Source organism: Symphalangus syndactylus, chromosome X (genome assembly GCF_028878055.3).
Source record: "Symphalangus syndactylus isolate Jambi chromosome X, NHGRI_mSymSyn1-v2.1_pri, whole genome shotgun sequence".
Taxonomy (NCBI): Eukaryota; Metazoa; Chordata; class Mammalia; order Primates; family Hylobatidae; genus Symphalangus; species Symphalangus syndactylus.
This window is the reverse complement of record NC_072447.2, coordinates 54,686,633-54,706,138: the sequence shown is the minus strand read 5'-3', so window position 1 is coordinate 54,706,138 and position 19,506 is coordinate 54,686,633. Positions and strand designations below refer to the sequence as shown.

Sequence of the window (19,506 nt, the reverse complement as noted above, 5' to 3'; positions counted from 1 at the left end):
ACACTTTATACAGCTGTACAAAATATTTTCTTTCTGTTCTTATTCTATAAGCTTTTTCTATTTTTAAAAATTTTCTTTTTTTTTTAAACTTTTTTGTTAAAAACCAAGATGCAAGCACACACATTAGCCTAGGCCTACAAGGGTCAGAATCATCAATATCACTGTCTTCCACTTCCACATCTTGTCCCACTGGAAGGTCTTCAAGGTCAATAACATGTATGGCGCTGTCATCTCCTATGATAACAATGCCTTCTTCTGGGATACCTCCTGAAGGACCTGCCTGAGGATGTTGTACAGTTAACTTTTTTTTTATGTAAGTAAAAGGAGTACACTTTGATACAATGAAAAAGAAAGTAAATACATGAACCAGTAACATAGTTATTTATTATCATTATTGAGTATTATATACTACACACAATGGTATGTGCTATACTTTCTTTTTTTTTTGAGACAGAGTCTCGCTCTGTCGCCCAGGCTGGAGTGCAGTGGCGCAATCTCGGCTCACTGCAAGCTCCACCTCCCGGGTTCACGCCATTCTCCTGCCTCAGCCTCCCGAGTAGCTGGGACTACAGGCGCCCGCCACCACGCCTGGCTAATTTTTTGTATTTTTAGTAGAGACGGGGTTTCACCGTGGTCTCGATCTCCTGACCTCGTGATCCGCCCGCCTCGGCCTCCCAAAGTGCTGGGATTACAAGCATGAGCCACCGCGCCCGGCCTATATGTGCTATACCTTCGCATGACTGGCAGAGCAGTAGGTTTGTTTATACCAGCATCACCACAAACACGTGCATTGTGCTACGACATTAGGACAGCTACAATGCCACTAGGTGATAGGAATTTTTCAGGTCCATTACAATCTTATGGGGCTGCCATTGTATATGCAGTCCATCATTGACTAAAATGTTGTTATGTGGCACATGACTGTATATACATTATGTACATAATATATATATAATGCATTACCTAGAAGAACCAATAAGAAAACTATATAAGGAGATAAACCTAATAATACTACAGATAAATCAAAATGGAATTCTAAAAAATATTCAAGTAAACCATAGGAAGGCAGGAAAAAGAAAACAGAATGGAAAGCAAAGGATAAACAGAAAACAAAAAATAAAATGCAGACAAACTTCTACATATCAATAATTATATTAAATTAAAATGGCCTAAATACACCAACTCCAAGACAGAGACTGGCAGAGGGGATTAATAAAATGGTCCAACTATATATTATCTACAAGAAACACTATTCAAATATAATGAGATAGGTAGATTGAAAATAAAACACAGGAAAGCTATATAATTCAAACATTAATCAAAAGAAAGCAAAAATGACTACATTAATATCAGATAAAGTAGACTGCAGAGAAAAGAAAATTGCCAGGGACGTAGACTGACATTACAAACGATAATAGTCTCAATACACCAAGAAGACATAGATTCTTATGTGTATATGCACCAAATAAACAGAGCAGCTAAACATGCGAATCAAAAACTGACAGAACTGAAAGGAAAAATAAACAAATCCACAATTATAGCTGGAGACAACTATAATTAAATGTTGAACACTTCTCTCAACATTTAGTAAACAGCTAGACAGAAAATCAGCAAAGATACAGAAGAACAAAACACCAACATCAACCAACAGGATGGAATCAATGTTTATAGAACATTCCATCCAACAAACAGAATACACATACTTTTCAAGTGCCCATGGAATGTATACCAAGATTGGTCATAGCCTGGGCCATAAAACAAACCTTAACAGATGTAAAAGAATTGAAATCATACAGTGTGTTCTCTGACCACAATGTAAACTAACTAGAAATTAATAGTAGAAAGATAACAGGAAAATCTCCAAACACTAGGAAATTAAACAAAATGCTTCCAAATAACCCATGTGTCAAAGGGGAAGTCACAGGTGAAATTAAAAAATACACTGAACTGAGTGAAAATGAAAAAGGATTCTATAAAAATCTGTGGTACACAGCAGTGCTGAGGGGGAAATTTAAAGCACTAAATGCTTACATTAGAAAAGAAGAAAAGTCTCAAATAAATAATTTAAGCTCCAACTTCAAGAACCTAGAAAAATAAGAGCAAAATAAACCCAAAGCAAGCAGAAGGAAGGAGAGAATAAAGACAAGAGCAGAAATCAATGAAGCTGAAAATCGACAAGAAAAACAGAGAAAATCATTGAAACAAAGAGTTGGTTCTTTAAAAAGATCAATAAAACCGGTGGTGGTGGTTACACAAATCTACACTTGTGACAAAATGGCACAGAACTATACACAAACATTGTGCCAATGTCAATTTCCTTTCTGGTTTGGATATTTTGCTATAAATATATAAGATGTATCATTAGGATAAACTAGGCAAAGGGCTCATGGGACCTCTCTGTGCCATCCTTGCAACTTCCTGTAAATCTATAATAATCTCAAAATAAAAAGTTAAAGAAATTTGAAAACATTTGTACAACTAAAACATTATTTATTTTACAATGTTATATAAATTCCTCACAGGAAAACTATAGGGTGCTATGATAACATAACAAGTGGACCCTATTTCTTCATCTGTTGTTGACCTTCCAAGAACCTGGTTACCCTTTTCTGAATGGTATCTAAATTGTCAGTGTCCTTCTTAAATAGTGATGCCCAGAAGGGAACATCCTGCTTCAGATAGAATATCATTTCCCTGGTTCTAGACACAATACTTTTATTAATGTGACCAGTCTTCGTTTGCTCTTTAAGTAGCCATAGCACACATTCTTGCATCATTTTTAGTCTTGTAGTCAAATAAAACTTTCAGATCCTGGCATATAGATGGAAAAAAATTTCACCATTAGTACATATATAATTGGTTATCACAAACCTAAATGGAAGATCTTTCATTAACCTTCATGGGATTTCATCTTGTTGAATTCAGTCCAGCTCTGTCCCAGCCATCAAGAAAGCTTTCAAACTTGATTTAGTTGTCTATAATAGGATGTGTTGGTCTGCTTGTGTTGCTATAAAGGAATACCTGAGACAGGGTAACCTGAAAAGAAAAGAGGTTTATTTGGCTCATGGTTCTGCAGGCTATACATGAAGCATAGTGCCAGCATCTGCTTCTGGTGAGGGCCTCAGGAAGCTTACAATCATGGCAGAAGGCAAAGGGGATCCAGTGTGTCACATGGCAAGAGAGAGAGAGAGAAAGGGACAAGGTCTCAGGCTCTTTTAAACAACCAGATCTCATGTGAACTAATAGAGTGAGAACCCACTCATTATTGTGGGGACTGCACCAAGACATTCATGAGGGATCCACTCCCATGCCCCAAACACCCCCAACCAGGCCCACCTCCAACATTGGAGGTCACATTTCAACATGAGATTTGGAGGGGACAAAACATCCAAACCATACCAAAAGACTATCTTCATATGGTGAGTCCGCTACAGATACGTCAGAGTCTATCATTCTGTGCCTTCATCTCACTCACTGCTATGGAAAATGTTGAGCAGCACAAGGTTCAGTAGCCATGGAGGTGTTCTGCTGTGATCTTTAAGAAAGAATTTACCATTCAACTGCCAGGAGTTAAGTTAGCTAATAGCCTTTAGCTGTTAATGGCTTCAGGCTTAGCCTCAGCTTTAAAAAAAATTGTAGTTAAAAAAAACAAAAAGCCACATAATCCAAGATCTACTCTCTTAACAATTTTTAAGTGTGCAATACAGTATTGTTAACTATAAGCACAATGCTATACAGTAGATCTCTAGGACTTTTTAATCTTGCATGAGTGAAACTTTATACTTACTGAATGGCAACTCTCCCACGGCTACCCCCAGTCCTTGGCAGCTACCATTCTACTTTCTGTTTCAATGAGTTTGACTTCTTTAGATGCTTCATATAGATGGAATCATGCAGTATTTGTCCTTCTTGTGAATGGATTATTCCATTTAGCATAATGTCTTCCAGGTTCATCCATGGTGTGGCATGTGACAGGATTTCCTTCCTTTTTAGGGATGAATAATATTCCATCAATGGCATATATACTGTACCACATTTTCTTTATCCATTCATGTGTTGATGGACATTTAGGTTATTTCTGCAGAGCTTATAGCTTGCAGTGAACACCAAGAATGAGTTCTCAGACAATTCTAGCTGAGCGGGGCGGGGGACCACTCTTCTGAGAAAGAGTGTCACCCCAGAATCCGTCCGCCAAGTATTTATTGAAAGGGCTTGTTAAACTACAAACATCCACTAGATGGCCTTTTGACGGCGGGTCATTAGACACCTATGGCCTTGTAAAAGCACTCAAACCGCATTCTCAGGAGGCTGTTTTCAGCATTCCTTATCACACACTCCACTCCCTGTCCTGTTTTCAGGGTCAAGGAGTTACATTCCCATGCACAAACAACATACACACAGTGCCTCAGTATTTTTCCATGCCCCAACCTCAAATGCCATGTTAACATTTTGGACAAACCTCTTATCAGATATATGGTTTGAAAATATTTCTCCCATTCCATAGGTTGCCTTTTCACTCTGTTGATTATTTCCTTTTTTGTGCAGAAGCTTTTTAGCCCTAACTTGTCTTATTAGCCCTGATATAGCCCTAACTTGTCTATTTTTAGTTTTTCTGCCTGTGCTTTTGGTGTCATATCCAAGAAATCATTGCTAAGATCAATGTCATTAAACTTTTAGATTTATGTTAGATTTATGCCTAGATTTTTTGGAGCTATGTAAATTGCATTTAAAAATTTTGTTTCCAAATTGTTATTATACAGAAACTTGGTTGCCAAATTATTAGTGTACAGAAATATTGTGTGTTGACCTTATATCCTGCAACCTTGCTGAACTTCCTTATAAGTTCTAGAATTTTGTGTGTGTGGATTTCTTTGACTTTTCTTTATAGACGATTATCTTACCTGTGAATAAGGACAGTTTTATTTCTTCCTTTTCAATATGTACACATTTTATTTATTTTTCTTGCCTTATTGCACTGGCTAGGACTTCCAGTATGAAATTGAATAGGAGTAGTGAGAGTGTATTTCCTTGCCTTCTTCCCAATCTTAGAAGTAAAGTATTCCATCTTTCAGTATTAACAATGATGTTTGCTGTAGATTTTTATTTTATTTTTTTTGTTTGTTTGTTTGTTTTTTTTTTGTTTTTTTTTTGTGACGGAGTCTCGCTCTGTGGCCCAGGCTGGAGTGCAGTGGTGCAATCTCGGCTCACTGCAAGCTCCGCCTCCCGGGTTCACGCCATTCTCCCGCCTCAGCCTCCCGAGTAGCTGGGACTACAGGCGCCCGCCACCACGCCCAGCTAATTTTTTTGTATTTTTAGTAGAGATGGGGTTTCACTGTGGTCTCGATCTCCTGACCTTGTGATCCGCCCGCCTCGGCCTCCCAAAGTGCTGGGATTACAAGCGTGAGCCACCACGCCCGGCAGATTTTTAAATAGATGCCTTTCATTAGGTTGAGAAAGTTTCTTTCTCTTCTTAGTTTGCTGAGAGTTTTTTGTTTTTTCATGAATGGATGTTAACTTTTGACAAATGCTGTTTCTGCATCATTTGATTTGATCATATGGTTCTTCTTCATTAGCTTGTTGATATGATGGATTGCATTGATTTTTGCATATTGAGTGAGACTTTCAGTCATAGGATTAAATCCCACTTGGTTACAGGATATTATTCTCTTTATATATTGCTGGTTTGATTTACTAATGTTTGTATCTATGGTCAAAAGGGATCTTAATATGTCATTTTCTTTTCTTGTAATGTCTATATCTGGTGTTGGCATCATGGTAATAATGCCTTAATAAAATAAGTTGGGAAGTATTCTCTTCTACTTTCTGGAAGAGATTTGCAGAATTAGCATTATTTATTCTTTAAATGTTTGGTAGAATTTTGGACTATCTGGACCTGGAGCTTTCTTTTCTAAAAGATATTTAGTTACAAATTTAGTTTCTTTAATAGTTATTGTACTAATAATAATTTTTAAAAAGCTAACATTCAGTGAAATCTTGTTATGTGACTGGTACAGAACCTAGAACTGAAATTTATATCCTTTAATCCTCTTGGCAACATTTTGGGGTAAGTATTATTATCCCATTACTGAGAACTAAAGTGGTTTCATAACTTGTCTAAGATTACATAGCTAATGAATAGCAGAGCCTGGATTCAAACACAGGCCTGTCTTACTCCAGAGAATATATTCCTAATTATTATCTTTGTGCTCTCCTCTCTGTAAACAACCAGATACAACAAGGAGAATGAGAAACAGGAATAGAGTCTGGGTGCAGTAGCTCATGCCTGTAATTCCAGCACTTTGAGAGGCCGAGGCGGGAGGATCACCTGAAGTCAGGAGTTCGAGACCAGCCTGGCCAACATGGTGAAATACAAAAATTACCAGGGCTTGGTGGCACGTGCCTGTAGTCCCAGCTACTTGGGAGGCTGAGGCGAGAATCACTTGAAGCCGGGAGGCGGAGGTGGCAGTGAGCCAAGATCGTACCACTGCACTCCAGCCTGGGCAACAGAGTGAGACCCTGTCTCAAAAAAAAAAAAAAAGGAAAGAAAGAAACAGGAACAGAAACCACACTTTCAGTGAGAGTAGGAGAGTAAGAGGCAGCTATCACCTGAAATTACAATGAGTATGGAAGAGCTGCTTTGTGCAGTGAGGAAAAATGGGGGTCAGGAAAGAGTCCCTGGCTCTTCTGATGCCAGGCACATGTAGTAGGGTAGAGTTCCCTAGTGTATGTGGCACACAATTGTGGACAAAATCACTAACACCTGACTTGCCCCAGCGTGATACAGGTACATAGGCTGGCTGCAGAAGTGGTAGCTGAAGTGGGGCCAGGCCAGGAATTGATGATAAGCCATCTTTGCATGAAGCAGTCTGTTGCTGTGGTAGGGTGGGAAGGACACTGAGATTGATGACCAGACTGGCACCTGTCTACCATTATTGGTTGGGGAGAAGAAAAGACTAAACCAATAACTCTCACACACTATCTTGTACCTTGAGAGGCTCCAAGGAACTCTGAACTAAGGAAATGTTTTGTTGTTCAGAACTCAGCACTGTCCCTTCTGCTTTCCACAGAGCTGGTCTAGCAAAATCAATCATCATTGAAATATTAGTAATAATAAAAAGAAGGCAATATAGGAACTATACAAAAATATCCTCAAGTATAAATGGGCATGGCCAAGACAGGACCAAAAAGCACACACCAGAAATAGTTTGCCATGGAAAAAAAATAAAAATCCTGACCAAAGACACCCAAAAAAAAAGTAACAACAAGAAAATCTGTGAATCAATCGTGGGCTTAGGCAGAGATACAATACCTCAAGAAAGAAATAAGATAAAGGAGATTAAAAAGCGAGCTGACAGTGCTCAAGAAAGAAATAGAGAAAACAGAAATAAAAGAGAAATGAAGCCCATAGTAGGAGCAGCAAAAAGGAAAACAGATACTGTTCAAAAAACAGCTATGGGCATGGAAGGAAGGCTTGGAAAAAGTGAGCAAAATGAATGAAGATATAATAAATAGTTTTAAAAGTTTAAAAGGATTGTAAAGAAAGTGACATATATAGAGAACAAAGGTTATCCACCATATGCATGATTGGTGTTTCTGAATAAGAGAATAGATTAAATGGAACCACAACATCAACAAAAATGTTCAAATATATCATTCAAAAGTGCTTCTAGTAATAAGACTTGAATTTATAGCTTGAAAAAACAAACTTATCCCAGGTAAAATTGCCACAGAACAAGTAAGTTCAGTTCATATACTGATGGAGTTACTGGACTTTGGAGATTAGGAAAGAATCCTATGGGAATCCTTGCAAATAAACCACATCATTTGTGACTGGGAAAAAATTGTCTGGCTTCCAACCTCACCATAATAGCATCCAACATCAGAAGATGGAGGCGCAATGCCTACCAAATCTTCAGGGAAAGAATATGTGTGCCAAGCCAGACTGTCATCCAAGTATAATGTCACAAACAGATGCCTTTATACTTCCCGAGAGCCTTTCTTCTTGGAGATACAATTGTCCGATAAATTTCTACAAACAGATGTAATAGTAAAAATGATGACAGTGATCAATGGGCCCGTTAAAAGCTAAAGCAACTACAGAAAGAGAATATAATATAAACATTATATACTTTAATTGTATAAATAAAAATTATCATATATTTCTGGAGATTCTAGAGGGGGGAAAACATGGAGGTGGTGCAAGTATGCCAATGTTCTCATCTTTTGAGAATTATTTAAAGCCTATAGCTCAATAATAGAGACAGAAGTATTTTTCTTTGAAGGTAGGTAAAAATTCACTTTAACATGTTATGTGTCAGGATTAAAGAGTATTTATTTATTTATGTTTAACATTTTATTTTTAAATAACTTTAGATTTACAGAAGAGATGCCAGGATAGTACAGATCATTCCTGTATACCCTTCACCCAGGTTCTTCTAATGTTAACATCTCACTTAACCATTGTACATTTTCAAAACAAGAAATTAACATTGATATAGTACTTGTAACTAAACTACAGACTTTATTTGGGTTTTCCCCTTTTTTCTTTCCAGATCTGACCCAGGATACCACATAGGATTTAGTCATCATCTGCTTAGTCTCCTTCAATCTGTGATAGTTTCTTGGTCTTTAAGGAATCTTTACTTTTAAAACCTTTTTATTATAGAAAAATTTAAACATATGCAACAGTAGAAATGAGATTAATATTATGAGCTCCATGTACTCATCACTCAGCTTCAACAATTAACATTTTGCCAGTCTTGTTTCATTCATCCACTGCCTCAATATTTTGTTGTTGAAGTATTTTAAAACAAAACCCAGGCCATATCATTTCATCCATAAATGTTTCAGTAAACATTTCTACATAACAAAGACATTAAGATAATATAAATACCATGCCACTATTATATGTTAAAAATGAAAAATAAATTTTTTTTTTTTTTTTTTTAGATGAAGTCTTGCTCTGTCGCCCAGGCTGGAATGCAGTGGCACAATCTCGGCTCACTGCAACCTCTGCATCCCAGGTTTAAGCGATTCTCCTGCCTCAGCCTCCCGAGTAGCTGGGTCTATAGGCACGTGCCACCACATCCGGCTAATTTTTGTATTTTTAGTAGAGACAGGATTTCACCATATTGGCCAGACTTGTCTTGAACTCCTGACCTCGTGATCTGCCCGCCTTGGCCTCCCAAAATGCTAGGATTACAGGCGTGAGCCACCACACCTGGCCAAAAAATAATTCTTTAATATAATCTCATCTCATGCCATATCCAAAGTTCCCCAATTCTCACAAATATATCATTTTCACTTAGTTTGTTTGCATCAGGATCAGAGCAAGGTTCATATACTGTATTTGATTATTTTAGCTCTTAAGTTTCTTTGTTAGATAACCCAGACCCCCACCTGGTACCACTGATTTATTGAAAAAACTAGATCATTTGTCCTATAGAATTTCTTACATTTTGGATTTGGTCCCTTGCTTCTGCAGGGTGTCATTTAACTCATTCTCTATTCCCTGTGTTTCCTGAGAATGGATAGTTAGATATAGAGGCTTTATTAGGTTAAGGGTTCTTTTGTAGGCAAAAATATTGAATAGGCGACACTGTGTACTTCCCATCCCATCACATCAAGGGGTATATCATGTGCGTTGACTCACTTGTAGGGATGCTAAAATTGATTAGTGGAATCAGGTGGTATCAGCCTGATTCATCTATTATAAAGTTGTTGTTAAGCTTTTACCTAATGGTTTTAACCGTCATTGATGATCATCACAGATAGTCTTTATTAGAACCCGATAAATGGCGATATTCTTATTGTATCATTTATTCCACCTGTTAGCTGGAATTCTTCTAAAAGAAGAATGCTGTTTATCAACTATTTAGTTACCTAGAAAAAGGCAGAATGCTTGATTCCAGCTCTTTTTTAAAAACCAATTTGCAGAACAATAAATTGGTGCTCTAGCAACCTCCAGTGATGACCAATGAGCTTTCCGGCTTTTTATTTCATTTTTAAAGGATCATTAGGAACTCGTGAAGTTAAAAGAACTAATGTTTATTGGCTGGTGTGGTGGCTCACGCCTGTAATCCCAGCACTTTGGGAGGCCGAGGTGGGCAAATCACCAGGTCAGGAGTGTGAGACCAGCCTGGCCAACGTGTTGAAACCCCATCTCTACTAAAAACACAAAAATTAGCTGGGTGTGGTGGCACGAGCCTGTAATCCCAGCTACCTGGGAGACTGAGGCAGGAGAATCACTTGAACTCGGAAGGCCGAGGTTGCAGTGAGCCAAGATCATGCCATTGCACTCCAGCCTGGGCAACAAGAGTGAAACTCCGTCTCAGAAAAAAAAAAAATTAATGTTTATCAATCAGTTGCAATAATTATTTATTCTGATGCTTAAATTGTCTCATCTTAAACCAACGGGAGCACTTATAAGTTGGTGGCTATGTCCTTGTGACACAACCCCAGTAGTCACTAGTAGCTTCTTCACTTATTTTGTACATTTTCCATCTTTGACTAGTATCAACTATTTCTCCAAAAAGCTGTTTCCTTTAGGTGGAAAATGATATTTATTTGCCAACATTTTGATACTAGTGTGCTCACTAGATACTGAGTCACTATTTTACCTAAGGCTTTTCAGTGTAGAAAGCTAAGAAATGCCAATTTTTTTTGAAAAAAAAAACTAAATCATGAATTCATACTGATATTTCCAATTCAAATGTGCGATTAAAGGGTTTATGCTTAATTTATTTGATTTTATACTGGCAACTTTTTAATGTTCTGTGGAAAACTCTGATCCCTGACAACATTAACATACTTATGAATTTGCCTTATGCCGTGTGCGTAAATAGCAATACTAGTATTACTAAGACTACTGATAGCAGGTTAAGATTTTTTTAGATTGGGCGCGGTGGCTCACGCCTGTAATCCCAGCACTTTGGGAGGCCGAGGCGGGCGGATCACGAGGTCAGGAGATTGAGACCATCCTAGCTAACACAGTGAAACCCCGTCTCTACTAAAAATACAAAAAATTAGCCGGATGTGGTGGCGGGCGCCTGTAGTCCCAGCTACTCGGGAGGCTGAAGCAGGAGAATGGCGTGAACCCGGGAGGCGGAGCTTGCGGTGAGCCAAGATCACGCTACTGCACTCCAGCCTGGGCCACAGAGCGAAACTTCGTCTCAAAAAAAAAAAAAAAAGATTTTTTTTAGAGTGTTTTGTCTTTACGGTATCTTCCACTTGGTTTGTGTAGTCAAAACACTGTATTTTAAAGCAATTTGAAATAATTTTGTTTTTCTCTATGAGGTCATGTATCATGCACTGTAATGTATAAGTGCCTCTAATTGACTGAACCCAAATCCCAACCCAAACCCTGGCTGCAAAAGGGCTTTTTATCTTTTCAGACTCTACATACTGAAATTCATGTTGAACAAATCAGTCTGCTGAGTCTATCCCTATCAGGTTATAGGTAAGGGATTCTAGGTTGTTTGCCAAAAGGCTAATGGGGTAGGGGATCAGGAAATGTGATGACTGCTTAGAATACCTGCTTTAGGGAGGTGAGGGGAAATGGACTCAAGGACACAGATTGGTTTCTGATTAGTGCTCAGGACCTATCTGAGGAGAGAAGGCTTACATTCCTAATGGCATTGTCTGCATGACTGCATCTAATTGCCAAGCTAAGAGGAGAGTGGCCTTTGCAATGGTGGGAGTAGTAAAAGAACAGGGGACACAGGATGCTGCGGTGCTGGTAATGGAGGAATTGATGTGATATAGTATGAGCTCTAGACTTCAAAAGAAAGGACGTTAGATGGAAAAATAATGATGAACACTACAATGAGCCAGGCATTGTCCTAAGCACTTTATATCTGTTAATTCACTCAACCCTTACAACAATGTTGAGGCAGGTATTATCATTACCTCCGTTTTACAGATAAGGAAACTGAGATGCTGAGAGGTTAATTTGTCCAAGGTACACAGCTTGTGGCAGAGCCAGAGTTTAAATCCAGACAGTCTGGCTCCAGAGACTGAAGCAATGAGACATCATTTTGTACTTAAAACCTGGCAAAAAAAACCACAAAAAAACAACGCTATAATACGTACAGTGAGAAGAGATATAAAGAGTATCCTTGTACACTGCATGTGGAAATTGGAGTATTATAGCCATTTTAGAAATCTGGCCAGGTGTGGTGGCTCATGCCTGTAATCCCAGCACTTTGGGAGGCCGAGGCAGATAGATCACTTGAGATCAGGAGTTCGAGACCAGCCTGACCAATATGGTGAAACCCCATCTCTACTAAAAATACCAGGCACAGCGTCTGTAATCCCAGCTACTTGGGAGGCTGAGGCAGGAGAATCGCTTGAACCTGGGAGGCGGAGGTTGCAGTGAGCCAAGATCATGCCATTGCACTCCAGCCTGGGTGTCGCAGCGGGACTCCGTCTCCAAAAAAAAAAAAAAAAATTAAAAAGAAAGTAATCTGGTAATATCTGTTAATATTAAAATATACTGGGCCGGCCGGGCGCAGTGGCTCAAGCCTGTAATCTCAGCACTTTGGGAGGCCAAGGAGGGTGGATCACTTGAGGTCAGGAGTTTGAGACCAGCTTGGCCAACATGATGAAACCCTGTCTCTACTAAAAATACAAAAAATTAGCCGGGTATGGTGGTGGGCGCCTGTAATCCCAGCTACCTGGGAGGCTGAGGCAGGAGAATCACGTGAACCCTGGAGACGGAGGTTGCAGTGAGCTGAGATCACACCACTGCACTCCAGCCTGGGTGACAGAGCAAGACTCCGTCTCAAAAATAAATAAAAATAAATAAATTAATAAATAAATAAACAAATAAAATATCCTGGGCCAAGCACAGTGGCTCATGCTTGTAATCTCAACACTTTAGGATGCTGAGGTGGGAGGATGGCTTGAGCCCAGGAGTTCAAGACCAGCCTGGGAAATATGAAAAGACATCTTCTCTACTAGATAGATAGATAGATAGATGATAGATAGATAGATAGATAGATAGATAGATAGATAGATAGATAGATACATGAATAAATAAAATATTCTGCTTACCCAGCAAACTCACTCCTGGGAATCTATTCCATAGGAATGAAAGTGCTAGTAAGGACATATATAAAAGGACGTTTTATTGCAGTATTGTTTGTAGTTGCAAAAAACTGGATGCCAAGTGAAAGGCTGTCAATAGGAGAATGGTTAAATAAATGATGGTATATCCACAACGTGAATATTACACAGCCATTAAAAAGGATGAATTAGGATAATACTAGGTGACATGAGGGAGTTCCATGAGGTATTGGGAATTGAAAAAGCAAACACCAAGATGCAAAATAGTTGTTAATACATGAAGAAGAAATAATAAATCTGAATGTCATCACTTTGCAACCTCAAATGAATTAATGAATCTACGGATCAACCATCATGACTGCTAACTTCACAAAAAAATTGTCAACCAGACTTTTGGTGCATCCTGAAGGAAGAACACACAATCATCTATGAAGTAATCATAAAAATTGGACCTGAATCTGATACCACCTCCAGAGCCAAATATAAACTACAGGAAATACAGAGGAAAGAGCATGTTATACTACCAGGAAAGAGCATGTTCCAATGTTTTGGCTTCCCTGGGCCACATTGGAAGAAGAAGAATTGTTTGGGGCCATACATAAAATACACTAACACTAACGATAGCTGATGAGCTAAAAAAAAAAAATTGCCAAAAAATCTTATAATGTTTTAAGAAAGTTTACGAATTTGTATGGGGCCACATTCAAAGCCATCCTGGGTTGCATGCAGCCCATGGGGTGTGGGTTGGACCAGCTTGTCCTAGACTATGGGAATACAATCAACAAAATCTAGACCATGGGAAATGCTACAGGACAAATGTTTTGTTTTCTTCGACAATAAATTGCAAGAGAGGCCGGGCACAGTGGCTCACGCCTGTAATCCCAGCACTTTGGGAGGCCAAGGTGGACGGATCATGAGGTCAGGAGATCAAGACCATCCTGGCTAACACGGTGAAACCCTGTCCCTACTAAAAAAAAAAAATACAAAAAAATTAGCTGGGCATGGTGGCAGGCGCCTGTAGTCCCAGCTACTCTGGAGGCTGAGGCAGGAGAATGGCGTGAACCCGGGAGGTGGAGCTTGCAGTGAGCCAAGATTGCACCACTGCACTCCAGTCTGGGCGACAGAGTGAGACTCCGTCTCAAAAATAAATAAATAAATAAAAATAAATAAATTGCAAGAAAAAGATAGAGGGGGACCCTGTGGATTTAAAAGAGATTCAAAAGATATATGAACCAATTGCAAGGATTTGCCCTTATTTGGGTTTTGATTTAAGCAAACACATTGTTTTTTAAAAAGCCATACGTAATGTTTATTGGACAATTGGAAATTTAACATTGATTAGACATTTGATAATATTAAGGAATTATTTTTATTTTATCATTATTATTTTTTGCTTTTTTGCCGTGCTAATGGTGTTATGGTTTAAAAAGAATCCTTATCTTTTAGAGATGCATACGAATTATTGACATTAAATGATGTGAAGCCCAGCATTTGCTGCAAAATAATAAAGAGGTAAGAGTGAGTGAGAATATAGATAAAATGAGATGATTGGCTCTCAAATAATCATTGTTGAAGCTGGATGGTGGGTATTTGGGGTTCATTATACTATTCTGTTTTTAAAATATGTTTGAATTTTTTTCATGATAAAGTTTTTCTAAAATATTATGGGAGGGGGGCTAAATACATTTCATTTGCCCCTCCAGATCCACTCTCCACCCCTTCCCACCATGTTCTGTGCCTGGGAGGCTGGCCTCTACGGATAGAATGGTTCAATGGGCTCCTGTGCCCTCTGTTGGGTTTGGAAAATGGGATACCTATAGGAGATGGAAGGGAGGAAAGAGAGGGAGATTGGGGGTTTTTAATTTCCCAGGTTTTCTCACTGATGAATAATAGTGAACTGTCTGCCTCCAGCAACCAGCCAGGGGTCTCAGCTCACACCAGAGCTTTCTTCACCCATCCCTCTCTATTACTGGTCCCTCCCCTTGCCCCGGGGTACTGCCCTATCCCTAGTGGTTTCCCTATACCCTGCCCACACTTTCCTAAACAGTCCCTTATTACATTCTTCTCAAATTACCCAATTTGGGTGTGCCATCTGTTGCTTACTGGGCCCCTGTCTGATACCAAAGGCAATCAGCAGCGAAAGGCAGGACTAGGGGAGGAAGCCCAGGGGAGGAATGTAGGAGGGGTTGAAGTGCGAGGCATGGCAACAGAGGACAGAAGTGATAGCCAAAATACTTAACAACTGGTAGAGGACAGGCACCAGCCCGTCAGAATGGACTCCATGTGTCAACAACTAGTACTGATACTAACGCTGATACATTCCAGGTGGATCTTAGCTCTGCTTAAGGGCATCGAGACCTGCAGGACAGGACTGGTTGGGTTATTTGAACTCAAGTGTTCCCAGATGGTTGGGGCCTGGTGGTTAGGAAGACGCACAGATTCTCACCTCCCAGGGGAATCTCAGCTGCCAGCAGTGGCTCTGGGGGTGCAGCTAGAGAGCCTTGGTGGCTTCTGGGAAAGCAGCCCTTCAGTTCTCCCTAGGGAGCTGAAGTGGGAAAGGTAAGTAGTGGCTCCATTAGAGGACAGTGCTCAGGCTGCAAAATCCAAATGGAGGTGGGCGGTGAGGGGAGAAAGGGCCTCTTTCTTTTGCTGACATCCTGGTCTCACACAGCAAACAAACCAAAACAAAACAAAACAAAAACTGAGAAGGTAATGCTACAAAGATCATGTGGCTCCCTAACTCTATTGGGACAAAACCTCTTTTAAAATGTTTTAATTTTAAAATACATGCATTTAACATTTTATTTAGCTGATAGTTCAAAATGATCCATACATAAAGAGTATAACCAGATATACAGTGAAACATCTCCCTCTAAGGCCTGCCCCATCTGCCCAGTCCCCATCTTCCCCAAATAGCCAGTGACTATAATCTTTCAGAGTCTCACTCTGGTTGCCCAGACTGGAATGCAGTGGCATGATCTTGGCTCACCGTAGCCTCAAATTCCTTGGCTCAGGTGATTCTCCCACTTCAGCCTTCTGAGTAGCTGGGACTACAAGTGCGCACCACCACACCTGGCTAATATTTTTGTATTTTTAGTAGAGACTGGGTTTCACCATATTGCCCAGGCTGGTCTTGAACCCCTGGACTCAAGCAATCCACCAGCCTCGGCCTCCCAAAGTACTGGGATTATAGGCATGAGCCACCACACCCAGCCCAGAGATTTTTTAATGCTGGTATGAACAAATATAAATATACATCCCCAATCCCCTCCTTTTAGTGCAATGTATGCTCTATTCCGCATCATGCTTTTTTCCCTTAAAAATGTATTGGAGATCTTTCCAAATTGATACATACAGAGTTTCCTTGTTCTTTATTTTGTTCTAGCTATGTGGTATTCCATTGTGCAGTAATGTATTTAATCATCCTTATTGACTGATATTTAGGTTGTTTCCAACCTTTTAAAATTACTAACAATATACATGTATTGAATGAATGAATAGGTAGGTGAATGTTCAAATGGAAAACGTTGTGCATAAATAATTTCCCATGTCTGCTAATATATCTGTGGAGTAAATTCCTAGAAGTGAACTTACTGGGTCAAAGATCGAGATCATATGCTCCTGTAATTTTGATAGATACTGCAAAATTATCCCATCATATCCACAGATCCTACCCATACTCAAAAGGAGGGAATGATACAGAGTATGTATGCTAGGGGGCAGGAATTTTGGGGTTGATATAGTTTGTATATTTGTCCCCTCCACATCTCATGTTGAAATGTGACCCCCAGGCCAGGCACAGTGGCTCACGCCTGTAATCCCAGCACTTTTGGAGGCCAAGGCAGGAGGATCACCTGAGTTTTGGAGTTTGAGACCAGCCTGACCAACATGGCAAAACCCCATCTCTACTAAAAATACAAAAATTAGCCATCTGTGGTGGTGGGCACCTGTAATCCCAGCTACTCAGGAGGCTGAGGCAGGAGAATTGCTTGAACCCGGGAGGCAGAGGTTGCAGTGAGTGCTGAGATTGTGCTACTGCACTCCAGCCTAGGTGACAGAGTGAGACTCTGTCTCAAAAAAAAAAAAAAAAAGTGACCCCCAGTGTTGGAGGTGGGGCCTAGTGGGAGGTGTTCGGGTCATGGGGACAGGATCCCTCATGAAATGGCTTGATGCCCTCTACACAGTAATGAGTGAGTTCTCAAGCTATGAGTTCACATAAGAGCTGGTTGTTTAGAGAGTCTGGCACCTCTTTCCCTTTCTCTTGCTCTGTCTCTTGCTTTTTGATACACCTGCTGCCTCTTCCCCTTCTGCCATGAGCGGAAGCTTCCTGAGGCCTCACCAGATGCAGATGCTGGCACCATGCTTCTTATATAGCCTACAGAACTGTGAGCCAAAATAAATCTCTTTTCTTTGTAAATTATCCAGCCTCAGGTATTCCTTTATAACAACACAAAACAGACTAACGCAGGAGAATTTTGCCTACCACACCTTCATTTGTTCCTGAGCCCAGCTTTGCTCAGCCCTTGGCTTCAGCCTGGAGTACAGATGACCTGGCTATTGTCCCTAGTTCAGGGCCCCACAAAAGCCATTCCCCATCCTTGTGTGCACCAGCACCTCCCCTATTTGGTTCTTGGCTAGACTCTGCCTCAGTTTCCTGGTTGCTGGTTGCATATCCATACTTTTTTTTTTTTTGAGACGGAGTCCTGCTTTGTGCTTCAGGCTGGAATGCAGTGGCATGATCTTGGCTCACTGCACTGCAACCTCTGCCTCCCGAGTAGCTGGAATCACAGGCGTGTGCCACCATGCCTGGCTAATTTTTATATTTTTAGTAGAGATGTGGTTTCGCCGTGTTGGTCAGGCTAGTCTCAAACTCCTGGCCTCAAGAGATCAGCCCATCTCGGCCTCCCAAAGTGCTGGGATTACAGGTGTGAGCCACTGCACCTGGCTGCATATCCATATTCTTCTAAAGACCAAATCATTTTACCAGGTGGCTGTCAGCTGCCTACCCCAGGCACTGGCTGTTCCTGTCTTAGCCATCCTATGAAGAGTGGTCAGCATTGCTAGGGTAGGATTCAGAACCTGTAGACAACAATAACCCATGAGTGCCAACCACACCAGTAACTTCCTGGCCCCTCCTCCCTCTCTTCTGCCTCTGAATACATAATCTTGAAGGGGGCCCACAATGATCCATTAATGCCACTCTCTTTATGATCATGTCTTTAAAGTGTATTTTCCCTGGATTTTTTTGTCCTCACACAGTCCTCTTTAGAATCTGAATGACTACATTTTAGTACAATTCCTTCTCATCTTAAGGTATATTTCCTAAACTTCTTAGAGATACCAACAACAGATACTAGTTTCAAGAGTCTCTCAACAGATACTGGTTTCAAGAGTCTCTCAACAGATACTGGTTTCAAGGGTCTCTCTTTAAGGGTCTCTCCTGTCCATCCCCTTCCCTCCAGCCCCCACTTTTCCACCAACCTTTCCACCAGATCACCACAACAGGAGTTACATAGCATGCCCAGAAAAATCTCCTGCCTTAATGAAATTTGTCTTTTTAGATTTGCAACCCTATTTGTAATGCTAGAGGTATTTTCCCAAGAGAAGTATTTTATGAGTCATTGGGAGACCATTATCCCATAACCACATCTGAGACCACGGATGTTTTCTCACTAAGAAAATTTAGATATTTTCAAAATTTACCTAGGTAGGAACAGATTATTTTCAGCTGCAAATTCCTTTCTGGTGCAGATCAAAATTGTGGTAATTTTTTAAATATGTAAGTCACTTATAGTTAAATTACATAAACACACAAATAGTGCACCAAATAAGATTTTGAAGTCCTTTATGTTTGAGGCTAAGAGTCAAACTCTTGTCTTGTCTTTATCAATGATGACTGCAAATTTTACGGAGGGTAATAGGGGAAGAATCTTCCTTAAATCAATCATAGGTAAATACTAACATCTCTCTATATTAGGTGCCAGGATTGACTTTGAAGAAAGTGGCAAAGGGTGTATCTCTCTCCCTTTTCTAGTGACTTGTCACCATGCCTGAAGTCCCACCATTAGATGCTTTTCCTCTTAGTCTTACAGGTTTTTTGCTCTTTAGGAGCCCCTCTACTATTCTTTTTATTTTTTTTTTTTTTTTGAGACAGAGTCTCACTTTGTCACCCAGGCTGGAGTGCAGTGGTGCAATCTTGGCTCACTGCAACCTCTGCCTCCTGAGTTCAAGAGATTCTCCTGCCTCAGTCTCCCGAATAGCTGGGATTACAGGTGTGCACCACCACGCCTGGCTAATTTTTGTGTTTTTAGTAGAGATGAGGTTTCGCCATGTTGGCCAGACTGATCTCAAACTCCTGACCTCAGGTGATCCGCCTGCCTCGGCCTCCCAAAGTACTGGGATTACAGGCGTGAGATGCCATGCCAGGCCCCCTCTACTATT

The 19,506-nt window shown here is 40.2% G+C and overlaps 1 long non-coding RNA gene across 4 annotated transcripts in view; it reads right to left on the bottom strand.

Moving 5' to 3' along the window:
* Window positions 1–367: 367 nt before the first annotated feature.
* Window positions 368–19,506, bottom strand: part of LOC129475816 (uncharacterized) — a 91,372-nt gene continuing 72,233 nt past the window's right edge. For 3 of the 4 annotated variants that reach the window (XR_010119584.1, XR_010119585.1, XR_010119586.1), the window contains 2 exons: window positions 3,400–3,535; window positions 2,522–3,036 (listed from right to left, as the gene is read on the bottom strand). This is a non-coding gene — a long non-coding RNA (uncharacterized lncRNA). Of the gene's footprint in view, window positions 3,037–3,399; window positions 3,536–3,787; window positions 3,986–19,506 lie in introns of all 4 variants that reach the window. The other variant, XR_010119587.1, reaches the window with a different exon arrangement.